Source organism: Saccoglossus kowalevskii, chromosome 15 (assembly GCF_978046115.1).
Source record: "Saccoglossus kowalevskii chromosome 15, keSacKowa6.1, whole genome shotgun sequence".
NCBI lineage: Eukaryota > Metazoa > Hemichordata > Enteropneusta > Harrimaniidae > Saccoglossus > Saccoglossus kowalevskii.
Window position 1 is genome coordinate 15,112,010 of NC_140655.1, and position 13,404 is coordinate 15,125,413.

The 13,404-nt window shown below is 36.6% G+C and overlaps 2 long non-coding RNA genes across 2 annotated transcripts; both read right to left on the reverse strand.

The window, feature by feature from the left end:
- Positions 1-8,506: 8,506 nt before the first annotated feature.
- On the reverse strand, positions 8,507-9,440 carry LOC146734007 (uncharacterized). Its single transcript, XR_014931689.1, has 2 exons — positions 9,372-9,440; positions 8,507-8,700 (listed from the first exon to the last, which is right to left on the reverse strand). It is a non-coding gene; the product is annotated as an uncharacterized LOC146734007 (long non-coding RNA).
- A 632-nt stretch (positions 9,441-10,072) lies between these two features.
- LOC146734008 (uncharacterized) lies at positions 10,073-10,436 on the reverse strand. The gene is made up of 2 exons (XR_014931690.1): positions 10,374-10,436; positions 10,073-10,189 (listed from the first exon to the last, which is right to left on the reverse strand). It is a non-coding gene; the product is annotated as an uncharacterized LOC146734008 (long non-coding RNA).
- Positions 10,437-13,404: the final 2,968 nt, after the last annotated feature.

Below are 13,404 nucleotides of genomic sequence, written 5' to 3' on the forward strand. Positions count from 1 at the left end.
TCCGTCCAGGTGTTAATGTTTATGTGCTGTCCCAGAATGAAATTCTCAGTGGTCATGTAATGCATGTTCACATATTAATAAACAACAATCCACTGCATATTTTTAATGGCTATGCCCCTACAAATGGGGTAGAGCGTATGGCATGCTTTAAACTTTTAAAAAATCACCTTAATACACTTAATGCTGACCCCGTCATTATTGGCGGGGATTTTAATTGCACAATCGCACCTGACCTGGACCGCAATGGCGGCGTCGAACCAGACATGCGCAGGTAACGTTTTTTATTGAATATTTTACTCCGTTTTAAATTGATTGATGCATGGCGTTTTTATCATGGTAATGTACGCAATTTTACGTGGGGTAGAGGGCAGACGCTGGTACGTCTGGACAAATTTTACATTAACAAGTTTTTATCCAGCAAAATCAAGTCCATCTCTATCAGCAATGCTGCTCTGGGATTCACAGACCACTCACTTGTACATATACATTTATCACACAAACACGTTAGTAACCGTAACCCAGTGTGGTGCTTGAACACATCAGTGCTGGATGACGATGATTATTTTGAAATTATTTCCGCAGCAACACCGCGCCAATTACGCGAATCTTCAAACTTGGTGGGATTTGGGGAAACAGAAAATCAAGGTGCTCTCACAGCAATATTGTCATTTCAAACACAATAAGAATAAGCACCAAAAGCTTGAACTCGAAAATGAAATATCAAACATTGAGCATAGCTTGGGTAATGACGAGTCTCTCTTTCAAACTTATACAGAAAAAAAGAAATTGCTCGCTGAATTCACGAAGGTGGAGGCTCGGGGTGCTGCTACACGCGCTCGTCATCAAGTTATCAACAACTCTGACATGTGTAACTCGTTCTTTTTCAATCTAGAAAAGCAAAAGGGTGCGCGAAAGGCAATTTCCCAACTTAAACGATCTGATGACACTTACTGAAAACCAGGTGGAAATCCGCCATTTCACCCGTGATTTCTATAATAGGTTATATTCCCCCGACCCAGTTGATACTAATGCACAGAATATTATTTTGCAGGATTTGCCTCAATTAAATATCAAGGACAAAGATGCCCTCGACCTTGACATCTCCTTTGAGGAATTGGGCAACACAGTTAAACTCCTACCGTCGGGGCGCACTCCCGGTATCGATGGCTTGCCCAATGAGTTTTATAAAAATGTTGGCATATTTTGGGGGAGGATTTTCATCGGGTTTTACTTGCGTCAATCAATGATGGTATTTTGCCCGTCTCTTGTAACAGAGCGATTATTACCCTTCTACCCAAAAAAGGTGACAAAATTGGCGCCCAGTTAGTTTATTGTGCAGTGATTATAAGATCATCACAAAAACACTTTCACTGCGTCTCCGTCCTGTTCTGGGAAATATTATACATCCTGATCAAAGTTGCTGTGTACCAGGCAGGCATATCCACGACAATGTATCCTTGTTGCGGGACAGTATTGATTATGCTAATGAGTTTAACAAGTCTTTGGGTATAGTTGCACTTGACCAGGAAAAAGCTTTCGACAGGGTTCATCATACATACCTTATGAACACCCTAAAAGCATTTGGCTTTGGAGACTATTTTATTAATATCATTGGTTTAATATACAAAAATGCTCAACTATTGATCCGCATAAACGGCTCTCTCACTGCACCCCTCCCGCTAGCTCGGGGTATACGCCAAGGCTGTTCACTTTCTGCCCAGCTCTATGTTCTGTGTATTGAACCTTTTCTAGATAAAATAAGAAATAAAAGTAAAGTAACTGGACTGGCTATACCTAACAGTAATAGCAAAAATACAAAACTTACTGCTTATGCAGATGATATAGAACTTTTCATAACAAATAACGAAGACTTTGGTGAATTGATAAAATGGCTTGATATCTACCAACGTGCTTCCAATTCCAAGGTTAACTTCAATAAATCTGAAGGCCTGTGGGTCTGGCGGTGGCGCAACCGCGTAGATTCACCACTTGATATCAAATGGAATAACATAGGTCTGAAAGTACTCTGTTTTTATCTTGGTAACAACAATGATTACACTGAAAAAAACTGGACCGAGCTTGTACAAAAAACTGAAGGTAAGCTTGAGTATTGGTCCCGCTTTTTGCCCGGAATGTCATATAGAGGGCGCTCGTTAATCGTTAATAACGTTACTTCTTATTTGCTTTACCGTGTTGCCGGTCTTTCCCCGCCTATTGACACTGTTAATTACATTCAGTCTTTACTTGTGAATTTTTTATGGCACGGTCGGCATTGGGTTTCTGCGGAAACTTTGTATCTACCTTTGGAAAAGGGAGGTCAAAATGTTGTTCATCTATATTTAGCAAAATTAAAGCTATGCGCATTAAATATGTTCACAAATATTTATATTCTGTATACAGACATCCTTGCTTCAAGTTCACGGATTATTACTTCAGCCAAGTAGGTAAACTCAAATACACATCACAGTTATTGTTAACCAGCATTGATATTTCATCCTTTCATGGACCTAGCTTTTATTCTGACCTGTTGAAGTGTTGGAATTCTTTGGATATACGCCATAAGATTAACACCGACAATGTTTCTGACGTTCTTTCAGAACCTATTTTTAAAAATCCTCTAGTTTTGCATCCACTTAGAAATGAACCGTATGTGCTCAAACACTTTGTTGATGCTGGTATCACCAAAGTAGGTGATTTGATCGACATACCAGGGAAAGAGTGGCTTCCGTCGCCAGTTTTGTTCAGAAAAGTCGGAATGCAGTCGGAGAGAATCTTTAATCTCAGTCCAAAAATTGTGCGCGAGTCCATCCCTGCGTCGTGGAAAGACTGCATTCAAACATACTTTAAAAAATAATCTAGTGACCTGCCTCCAACAACTAAACACAACATTGATCTATATAACTCCGATGATTTAAATATGTCTCTGTGTAAGATGAAAAATGGGGATTTCTACAAATATATGATTTCTTTACTCCATGCTCAACATCATACTGATAAAATTGATACTGTATGGCGCGACATTTTGAGTGTTCCAAACGAGTTAAAGCCAAATTTCAAAGGATGTTACTCCCCACCATTATGCAAACTAGAAGGCGATCTTCAATGGAGAATTCTCCATGGAGCTTATACTACTGGCACGTATCTCTATAGTACAGAACGATTCATTGTGTCACATTTTTTTATGAATGTCCCAATATCAATGCTTTGCTGATCCACATCAGGACTATTGCTGGTCGCCTCACATTCCCTGATTCAGCCAATCATCTATGGTGGTTTGTTATGTTACCACCTTCCAAGTCACGTGCCTTTATTTCTAAACAAGCTTATCAACTGTTCATTTACATTGTTGCCACGGCAACAAAGTAAAAAAGATCACGTACCCTCAAAACTCCTGCAGCGGCGAGGTGTTTTAAAAGTAACGGTTCATTTCGCACTGGAGTCAGCAAGAATGTCGGTAAGATTTGACTCACTAAAAATAAGCGTCTTGTCAAGTGACTTCTAACAGAAAACAATATTAAAGGAAGTGGATACACTATAAAATCAATAAACTAACTGTGATGAAAGTAACCCCAACACTTTTTGCTTTACTTCAGTCCAGTTTGTGTTCATAATTGTTATGATGTTATCCAAATATACACTTAATGCCCAAGGGAAAAGTGTCATTATTACGCCCGATGCCAACCTACACTCCTTTCGATTTGTCTAAGTAGATTTTGAATTTTTAAGCATTCTGCTAGTTTATTGAAGCAAATGTTGTTATATTTCCTAATTTCTGTATTTATGACATTTGAACTCTAAGCTCTGTGCTTGAAAGGTGCATGGCGTCATCACCATGATAACAGACTCCACATGAGGGCGTAGCAACACTTCCATACGCCTTGACAAATATTACATCTTCAATCACATGCATAGTTGTTGGAATGCTAATGGAATACACGATGACGCACAATCTATTTCAAACGATCCTCTCATGTGCATCAAACCGACCAAAGGCAACATAAAACAAAAAATCCAGTCTGCAAGACGCAGAATATGTGAATTTCATTACATAATTCAGGGCCTAGTGGCAAATTCAATGTGGCACTTTCAAACAATGGGTGTATAAACAATGATGATATAATCATCGTTTCTTCTTATTAGGCGTATCAGGAAAAGAAGTCGACGCTGTTATGCCTTGAACAGCTCGAAAACAGAGGCCATGCCATTCAAGCCCGTCACAAATATATATGAACCCCCAATTCATATTTTTCAAACTTGAGAAAGTAAATGGACACAAAAAAGCGATAGCTCATATTCAATGGGAAAATGGCAGAATAATTGATGACCCTTCATGTGATAAGTAGTATCACTCGTAAATTGTATGCATCTCTTTATACACTGACGAAAGTGCACAAAATACTATTACTGAGGATTACCAAATCTTGATGAAACCATTTTTTTGAAGAAGTTATGAAACATTTAAAGTTCTTGTCAGTGGGCGCCTCACACACAAATACGTCAGCAAGAAAATACCCACCACCCTATTCATGCAAGAGGCCACAATAATTAAATCAGAGTGCGCCTCAACACCTCCCAAAAAGCCAAAATAACCCAGTAAAACAACACAAATACTTACAAAAGACTGTATATAAGGAAAATAACCCGAGAACCCCATCGGCAGGCCAGTTACTAAAACGTAATGTGTTGTGTAATTACATACAAACAAGCAAAGGCGTTGAGTGAGATGCATTGAAGCAGACTCGGAAAAGAATCAACAAGATTGAACCGAACAACAAGTTGAACTATAGAAACGTAAAAACAACCACTGATAAATAACAGTGTGAATTCAAGTTCTCAAATAGATTTGTGAGTTGTCATTTTTTGTGGGACAGAGAGCGTCATGTGTGGTCCGAATGTATTTGAACCTGTCCTCCTGTTTAACGAGTTTGAAGTACTGTTATTCGGATTTAATTCTGCTGGTGATGCGAGTTTTAAAAATGTCAACCAAAAAACATCCCTCCAATTTATTACGCCGGGAGATATGCTTAGGGACGGATCAGTTATTATAGCCGGGGCCGGGCCGGCAAATTCCAGGGGGGCTCCTTATTTCTGAAGTATCAAGAGGGGGGTCAGTTTTTTTCAGATAGCATTTGAGGAGGGGGTCACCTTATTTATAAAATATTGCAAATTATGCCATACTTTCTTCACAGAATTTTGCAAGTATAAACTGTTACTTTCTTTCCAGGCTGGTATTATCGGCATTGTATTTCTATAGCATTTCGAAATTATTACACTAGCAAATATCGGTATTTTAATGATAATTAAACAATTTATGATATAAAAACTTGTGAAATGGAATATTAACAATATTGCAACAATTAATGCCAAAACATTAAATGTGAAAATAGCACAACACGCTCTGTTGCTATAAGTCTGGAATGTGATTTGTAAATATAAACTGTAAACAGAAATAAACTAGTTATTAATTGCAATAATGTCAATGTATATGTTGTCAAATACAGTACATGACAACACCCTGTAAAGTATGGACGGTTATATGTCAAATAATTTATATTGACTACAGAACAATAAATTAAATAAAACAAGCCATGCATGGCACAGTCCCCGTTAGTTATCGAATTTAGGATATATAGTTTTGTTTATAGTAATATAGCTGGAATATAACCATGTTAGGAATATGATTATGATGATTGTTTAACATTAAAATGATTGACATTTGTATCTGGTCGTCAAACGAGTACTTGTCCACATTGAGAGATATTGCTCTGGGACAGCATTAATTAAAACATAATCAGTCGAAGCATGTCAGAGATGGCTCTAGAAGCCCATTCATTAAAACAAAATGGCCGCCAGTCAACCATTTTGAATCCGATCAAAAAAATGAAATGATGTGCATCAGGAACACGTAATGTCTAATGTATGTTATAAGTTTGAACAAAATCCATCCATAAATGCCAGAAATGCTTGATATTTGATGATTTTTTTAGCACAAAAATGACCACCATTCGGCCACTATGAATAGGATCGTCAAACCAATAAATCTGTATATCTATGACATGATGTATAATGAATATTAAAAATTTGAACATAATCAGTCAAAGCATGTCAGAGATATGGCTCTAGAAGCCCATTCATTAAAACAAAATGGCCGATAGTCAGCCATTTTGAATCCAATCCTGAAAATAAAATGACGTGCATCAAAAACCCGTAATGTCTAACATATGTACAAAGAATATATATAAAATAATATAGAATATAACAATCTTTGATTTATCTTATTCTTTATTTATATTCCTATATTTCCCAGCTACTTCTCCTTTTTTTCCTCTTCGTTCTATAATCTGTATCCTTCTGTTCCTATTCTAAAACATCCTTTTCTTCCTTCTCACTTTGCTCTCCTTCTACTTCTCCATCCTCCTCCCCCTCTTCCTCTTCTTCTTTTTCTTCTTCTTCTTCCTCCTCCTCCTCCTCCTCCAACCCCTGCTCCTCCTCCTGTATACAGTATTGAAGTTTGAGTTCCTCACAAATGTTTACAACTTTCTTTCTGGCCATTTGAAAATAGAAAGTCTGGAGGTAAAGAAACAACTGACACTGATTTATTTACGTTGAATATAAACATTACTCTACTGGTCATCATTCTATCATACTTCACGATAAAAAAATGATTTTAAAATCATAAACCTCCCACACCTTCACAGCAATATTCCTATTTCTCCAGCCTATTGTGTGTACAATCTACAGTTGACATGTTAAGTGGAGCCTGCAGCTCATGTGTACCCTTGCTGCAATGTCGTCGCATTAATTTATTACAATACCGTTTCTGTACGTAACTCAAAAAGTTGGATGGCAGATACAACGATATTGTGGGAAAATACCTTTGCCACAAATGATTGTTGATGTTTGAAAAAAAAATGTCTGGGTGGGAAGTGATACAATAAACCGCTGTTGGTTTACCTATTTCGAAACAAGGTTATATATGTAAATGGTTTCGTTAATTTAATTGTAATCATATTGATAGAGAATCACGTACATGTTGCTTTTGCAGAATTTGTGTCGAGCAATGAATCGTCAACAGCAATCGTGTTATAGGCGTATAGCCTACCTAATGGTAAATGCATATTTGTTCACATTTGGACGCAGTCAAAAAACTTATAGACTTATAGACATTTGTGTGTGCGGCCGGACTTGTGTCTTAGACGTGCCTATACCGATTACATTCAAACTTCACACGTACATCGTAAATAATATTATACATGTGCACACCAATTTGTTTCATGATCTGATTCAAGATGGCCGACTGCCGGCCATTTTTGTGAGACAAAATACTCAAAATCAAGCATTTCTGACATTCCACAACCAGATCTCTGCTGTCTACAGTTGGATTTTGTTCAACCTTGTACATACATTAAACATTATTGAACCCTGATGCACGTCATATAAAATGGCCAACTGATTTCAAATAGCCAACTGGCGGCCATTTTGCTTTAAAATGTGCTATTTTTCCAACATGCTTTGACTGATTATGTTCAAATTTGATATTCATTATACATCCTGTCATCGATATAGAGATGTATTTAACAAACTTTTCCAGTCAATATCTCTCAATATGGTCAAGTACTCGCTTGAAGATCAGACATAAAATTAAACATCAGCTTCTGGATCCATATCTGACATGTTTGTGTTCCAACTATATTATTATAATTGTGTCATACATGGCTTGTTTTTATAAATATACAACAGTAAGCATCTGCAAGACTTGCCTTTGAGAGACACGGCGTAGAAACTGTGTGATCAATCAATGGCTTATAGTTATTGGTGGATAATATATAACGTACGCCTAAGTATTTAGTAGAATTGTAAGCAATTTTATAAGGAGAGCGAGGAATTTTAAAGCTGGAAATGTTCTCTGACTAGTAATCAAGTGGTTTACATGATACCTTCCTAGTGTAAGTGTAGTTTGTGTTTTGTACACACTACGTCCTATTTGTAACACAGTTGTCAACGAACGGTTTTGTGATGCATATTGTAGTGTCGGTATGTGGCGGGTGCCGCAACAGTGCAGGAAGCGCTCGTCAACTCTTGATTAATGAATCTCCCTGAATTGGCTATGTTGTACCGTTTTCTTTCGCAATCGTAAAGTTGCCTGTGGATTCTGATGTTGTCGGAGTTTGCTTATCGACGTTTAATTATTGGCATCCCATTTTTTCATACAGAACAATAAAGACAACAAATTTGCTTAATCCCACAGCTCGGTCTTGATATTCAGAATACTATGGCTTTTAGCAAGTTTATTTTATGTGTCGCATTTGTCGCACCGCATCGTTGTGGGTCACATGAGAAATATCAATTATGTGTCAACATAATTCGAACGCATAATAGACTGTAGGTCTTTAATACCGTGGTACAATACTGCACTACAATTGCTCCTTTGTAAAGTTTCAAACAATTAGAACTATCATACACCGAAAATGCATGCCATCACACTATCACGATAACAGACTCAATATTTATGCTTTAGATTATTTATTGTCCTGCAATTCAACAAGTTTTATAGCATGCAATAACAATAATAATAAACTAAATTTCCATTAGACATGCAACTAAACTACACGTACGATTTATTTACGAGCCATGCGATTGCAGTAATATAATTCGCGGAGTTATTTCATGAATGAGGTACCCTTCATTTCCGTCGATTTCCTGCAATAAGTGAATTAATAACCACTTTGATTTAAAGATGTGTTTACCATCCACGAAAAAGTTGCGTTGAAGACATGCAACAATACTCGTTAGATAGAAAATGAAAAAAAAAGTGATTTTCAGTTTACGTACAAAAACAAATGGTTCAAAACTTAATGAATAATTGTATTGGTTCATAAAACGACAAATCGGATGTTTGCTTCAATATCAGGCCATTATGCATCCAATAGAGTTATATTTTAGTTATATAATATATAATTATCTACTTTCAGTATCAAACAAGAATATATTTTTTTTTTCAAATTGCATTAAAAAAATTACAGCAATACAATATTAGACTACAATTAATCAAAAGTAAAACAGTATCTATCTCAAAAATGTCATTATCATTATCATTATGCTCAATTGTTCATGTGCATATTTTTTTATTTTCCACTATACATGCTATATGTCCGAGGAAACTATTCAGCTGCCAGATAGTGGCGCCCCAATGATGGCTGGTAGCTCTACAGTTAAAAATATTCATTTAACAAGATGCCCAGCAGAAATACATTATACAGTCAATATCAAGAATTTTAGTTAATTTTACAACAAATGTGGGCGCGAGAAAAGAGAAGATGTATTTAGACCTCACATCAAAATTATAATTATTTAGTTTGCATGGTACGTACCGCTTAAGCAGAACACAAATACTTTTGAGCATAATCGCATGTAGTGTCGTCTAATTTCCATGTATTGTTATAATACCTGTATATAAGGACAGAAGAGATTTTTTAATTTGATGAAATTGTTTGCATTTGTAAGCACGATGCTAATAAATTTGCAACTGAAAGTAAAATGCAATTGTGTCAAAATGTGTTTATAATTATGAGGAGATTTTTGTTCAAATCCAATGAAATTATTGATATAACAATCATATTGATATAACAAATATCATTTTTTCACGATATGTCACCAGGCTTAGTTTTAAAATATTTTTGTCGTAGAATACAATTGTAAGTTATACTAAAAATGCTATTTTAATACCATTTTGTCAATCAAATTTTCATTTTATCCTAAAATGTCACAAATGTAAACATAATGACAATAGATTATTTTTTATTTTTGAGGAACGTCTTACTTTAAAACTGTGCTAAAACATGTAATTAGTCTTTCTGTATTTTCCATAGTACACTATCAACAATAACAAAAACAACATAATACATAGTATATATTATATGCACTCACCACAAATGGAGACAGGAGCCACTTCCATTGGGCACATTTGGTTGAAACAATTCTGAATTAACCGATATTGTTGAACCACCAGTGAAGGTAATGGTATTGCCTGATATGCTCCCATCCACCCAGAAATTTCTATTCTCTCCATTCGTTTTAATTACGAGCTGTGCACGTTCTAAATCGTTCTTGTCAACAACTTGGAATAGAGATCCAGAATCACACTGAGCATTAGCCGGAAGCGCTGTACTAGAACTAGGACGCGGTAAATCTGTTGAATATACGACCATTACAACATTATTAATAAGACATCACTCATACATGGAATATTTTCAGAACACGTGAATGTGTTGCCGTATAAATGTAAATGTAGAACTTGAGTATTCATTGACCTTGTGTAAACATTTTGCGGAAAACTATAATACATATATATATACACATAACGATCACTGTACCTGCACATAGATACTTCTGATTGTAGTCGCACGTCGTATCATCCAATTTCCAGTCATTGTTGTACCACCTGTAAATATGATTGTATTTGATCGCTTTATAACGGCAATATGTACTCAAAATGACCTTCGTACTACATGATAAGTTGTTCAGATAGCTATTTTATGAAGAATTAAATTACTCTGTAATGTATATCGTCATTCTGACAGTGTTTAAATAAACATCAAACTGTTTTAACATACAAAGCAAATACGGAATAAAATGTAATAATGAAAACAGGGCTTGTATTTTGGACTCACCACAAATGGAGACATTTCCCACTTTCATTTGGTTCATTACTGTGAAACAAAGACGAATCTACTGACATTGTTGAACCATCACTGAATGTAATTGTACTGCCTGAAATCGTGCCATCAACCCAGAAGCTTCTATTTTCTCCATTCTGTTGTAGTGCATGTCTTGCCCTCCTCCTCCTCCTCCTCCTCCTCCAACCCCTGCTCCTCCTCCTGTATACAGTATTGAAGTTTGAGTTCCTCACAAATGTTTACAACTTTCTTTGTCCAGGGGGGGTCACCATAATTTTCATTGTGAATACAGGGGGGTTTATTGATTTTGTATCTACATTTACCAATAATTGCCGGCCCAGCCCCGGCCATAAAAACTGATCGGTCCCTTAGCAACTTTTGCAATGATGATGAAAAAACGTAATACTGAAAATGTATGTGTGTGATCAGGTGGCATAATAACGACCCACCGCCGGGAAACTGTCAAACCAGGTTTTAAAAGATCGTAGAATTGTGACAAATGAAACGGGCGCCAAAACATTTTGGTTTCTGTTCTCTGAATACACACTCAAATGTTTTAGGCCAGTACAGTTCTACTTAATACCTATAGGTGAGCTGCTAATGTTTCCCAAGCTACCAACCCGCAGTCCCTATGATTTATTGATTTTGAATGGGTTGTGCTCCCATAAATTTTCAACCATTCTGCCAGGTTATTAAAGAACTGTTTAATGAATATATCTATATCATCAACATACGCTGCCAGTTTGCTCAGTTTCCCGCCTGAATTTTTATTGAGTAACAGCTCTATTGTATTAACAAAAATTCCTGCCGAATGCCTTGATACAACATAATAGATGATTTGAGGGCGCAACTCGCTCTGACTCTGAAGAGATTTGGCATTTGTTATGTACAATGAATATAATTTTGCCTAAAAACAAATGCACGTAATGTCTTAAACAAGAAATTGGGATTGATTCTGTCAAAGGCTTTTTCCTGGTCAAAAGCTAAAATATCCAAGAGAGTGTTTGTGATGTTACAGTAATTGAAAGCCTCACGCAATAGATTGATTGTGTCGTCAATATATTGGGATACTGTAGTCTTATTAAGGATTAAGGATTGAACCAATAACTGAACGAAAACGAAGTATGTTCGTGAAGATCTAAATTATCATTACACAGGAAGCTAACCACCAGTTTTTAGTGATTTTCTCATATTTTTTTCGTTTTGTAAAGCGATGTATACAAGTTTTGCGTGATATCACGTATCTCACAAGGACAGTCAATGTGGCGTCATTTTCCCGCCTAATGTGAGCTATATATGTGTTTCTTTTTGTTCCGTTTCTCAAGTTTGACCAAAAAAAATGAATTGGGAACATCCGATATTTGTGACGGGCTTGAATAGCAGTTCCTCTGTTTTCGTGCTGTTCGAGGCGTGAAAGTACAAGGCTACATTTTACTAATTAAGGCTCGCTCGTTCTCTTCATTCACTTGTTTAAAATGACATTAAATTACACTATTCCTTGGACAACACTTTGATATCATGTTTACAAATGTTCCACCATGTTTGCAAATTGTTGAGAGCATCACGTTGGGTTTGCCACTGGGACCATAATTATGTAATGACATTTACATATTCTGCGTCTTGAAGAACATCAATATTCAAACACCATACTGGATGTTTTTGTTTTTGTGTTGCCTTTGGTCAGTTTGATGCGCACTAGAAAATTGTCTTGAATTGATAGCTTATTTGAATAGCGTTCAAACGACTGTGCATCTGTTTATAGATGTAAAAACTCTTAAGGCGTATGAGAGTGCTATCACGCCCCTGTTGTGAAAGGGTCGTCGTGGTGAGGGGGCTCTGGCGAGCGTGCAGACGACTTATATACGTTACGATACTAGTGTCGTGTACACACATTAGTTTATTACAGATAGTCCAGCTTTATTCATCTAAACCGTCAGTTGAGGTAACGCCCTGTTGCCCCTTTTCTCCTTATTCTCTCTCTCTTTATTCTCTCATCTTGTCTAACAAAATCTTGAAAAATCTGCCATAAAACTCTAAGGCGTGACAGAGTAAACATTCCATCAACCAATCGCGGTAGTCAGTGGCACGATCACGTGATTACCAGGGATGTGTTTCACGGTTAAAGTCATGCGAAATTGCCAATATTAAATACAATTAGTAAACAAACTATAACATTCCTGTAGTATGTGTTTAAAATGCCTATCCTAAACATGCAAGTTGTTGATTTCAAAGAATACTGCAACGACGTGTGAACCAAGTGTGCGTACGTGACCTCATTACGATAACCCGCCCCTATGTGAAGTTTGTGTTGTTTGCCATGTTGATGTCGCCATAGATCAATCAATTTAAACATTTCAATTACAAAGCTTAGAGCATGGGACGTGTGCATATATGGCTCCCTATCGCCATTACGATCAATGCCAGGTGCAAGTGTCCAATTAAAATCACCAACAATACCAGGATCATCATTAATTTAGTTGAGATGGCGTTTTAGTTGCTGTAAGCATTGGGCACACTCGTGTCTGCCGATGGTACAATACACATTAAAGAGTATTATTATTAATTTCAACATGTACATGCAGCACATGGCCAGACTTGCCAGCGACTGATATAGTATTTGAAGGTGCGGTTTGTACCATATCTTCAATATTTCAGTATTAATCTTTTCGATGTTAGCCTTAACTTTCACCCATTTCATTTAGTTTTTCCCGACAATTTAGTACGTGCC